Raw genomic sequence first — 1,780 nt, 5'->3', positions numbered from 1 at the left:
TGGAAAACTCGTCTCCGTGATTGAGCGGGAGAGTAAGTAGTATAGGACATTATCCATTGTTAGGGAACGGTTGTAATGGTAGTGAGAATGTAGAATCGTCTTTGGAGCGGACCTGGGAGTGGCAAGCATAAGGGACGAAGACGGGGAAACATGTCGGATGTGATCATACCAGCACTAAAGCACCGGATCCCATGGCGAGAGTAGTACTAGGATGGGTGACCTCCTGGGAAGTCCTCGTGTTGCATTCCTTTTATAATTATTTTTTGCGCCTTGTGACAAACATGTCGCACGTGCGCGATATATATTAATCCCGTTATATTATGTTTGACGTTTGCGATATGTTTAAGCTCGATGCTCATTGCTCGCGCGTCTTGGGGCGGCTTTGTGGCGCGAAGAGCGTGTTCTGAAAGGGGTGGAAAAAACTCGTGTTGCTGCGGTATGGAGGGAGGGGTGGAAACCGTGGAAAACTCGTCTCCGTGATTGAGCGGGAGAGTAAGTAGTGTAGGACATTATCTATTGTTAGGGAACGGTTGTAATGGTAGTGAGAATGTAGAATCGTCTTTGGAGCGGACCTGGGAGTGGCAAGCATAAGGGACGAAGACGGGGAAACATGTCGGATGCGATCATACCAGCACTAAAGCACCGGATCCCATCAGAACTCCGAAGTTAAGCGTGGTTGGGCGAGAGTAGTACTAGGATGGGTGACCTCCTGGGAAGTCCTCCTGTTGCATTCCTTTTATAATTATTTTTTGCGCCTTGTGACAAACATGTCGCACGTGCGCGATATATATTAATCCCGTTATATTATGTTTGACGTTTGCGATATGTTTAAGCTCGATGCTCATTGCTCGCGCGTCTTGGGGCGGCTTTGTGGCGCGAAGAGCGCGTTCTGAAAGGGGTGGAAAAAACTCGTGTTGCTGCAGTATGGAGGGAGGGGTGGAAACCGTGGAAAACTCGTCTCCGTGATTGAGCGGGAGAGTAAGTAGTATAGGACATTATCCATTGTTAGGGAACGGTTGTAATGGTAGTGAGAATGTAGAATCGTCTTTGGAGCGGACCTGGGAGTGGCAAGCATAAGGGACGAAGACGGGGAAACATGTTGGATGTGATCATACCAGCACTAAAGCACCGGATCCCATCAGAACTCCGAAGTTAAGCGTGCTTGGGCGAGAGTAGTACTAGGATGGGTGACCTCCTGGGAAGTCCTCGTGTTGCATTCCTTTTATTTTTTGCGCCTTGTGACAAACATGTCGCACGTGCGCGATATATATTAATCCCGTTATATTATGTTTGAAGTTTGCGATATGTTTAAGCTCGATGCTCATTGCTCGCGCGTCTTGGGGCGGCTTTGTGGCGCGAAGAGCGCGTTCTGAAAGGGGTGGAAAAAACTCGTGTTGCTGCGGTATGGAGGGAGGGGTGGAAACCGTGGAAAACTCGTCTCCGTGATTGAGCGGGAGAGTAAGTAGTATAGGACATTATCCATTGTTAGGGAACGGTTGTAATGGTAGTGAGAATGTAGAATCGTCTTTGGAGCGGACCTGGGAGTGGCAAGCATAAGGGACGAAGACGGGGAAACATGTCGGATGCGATCATACCAGCACTAAAGCACCGGATCCCATCAGAACTCCGAAGTTAAGCGTGCTTGGGCGAGAGTAGTACTAGGATGGGTGACCTCCTGGGAAGTCCTCGTGTTGCATTCCTTTTATAATTATTTTTTGCGCCTTGTGACAAACATGTCGCACGTGCGCGATATATATTAATCCCGTTATATTATGTTTGA

At 48.4% G+C, this 1,780-nt stretch overlaps 3 non-coding genes across 3 annotated transcripts; all 3 read left to right on the top strand.

The window, feature by feature from the left end:
- Window positions 1-615: 615 nt before the first annotated feature.
- On the top strand, window positions 616-734 carry LOC123177660 (5S ribosomal RNA). Its single transcript, XR_006489047.1, has one exon. It is a non-coding gene; the product is annotated as a 5S ribosomal RNA (ribosomal RNA).
- A 367-nt stretch (window positions 735-1,101) lies between these two features.
- LOC123177659 (5S ribosomal RNA) lies at window positions 1,102-1,220 on the top strand. Its single transcript, XR_006489046.1, has one exon. It is a non-coding gene; the product is annotated as a 5S ribosomal RNA (ribosomal RNA).
- Window positions 1,221-1,581: 361 nt separating this feature from the next.
- LOC123177658 (5S ribosomal RNA) lies at window positions 1,582-1,700 on the top strand. The gene has a single exon (XR_006489045.1). It is a non-coding gene; the product is annotated as a 5S ribosomal RNA (ribosomal RNA).
- The last annotated feature ends 80 nt before the right edge of the window (window positions 1,701-1,780 follow it).

Source organism: Triticum aestivum, unplaced genomic scaffold, assembly GCF_018294505.1.
Source record: "Triticum aestivum cultivar Chinese Spring unplaced genomic scaffold, IWGSC CS RefSeq v2.1 scaffold31692, whole genome shotgun sequence".
In the NCBI taxonomy this organism is placed as follows: Eukaryota; Viridiplantae; Streptophyta; class Magnoliopsida; order Poales; family Poaceae; genus Triticum; species Triticum aestivum.
Note: the sequence above shows the minus strand (reverse complement) of the source record. Positions and strands in the feature narration are given on the sequence as shown.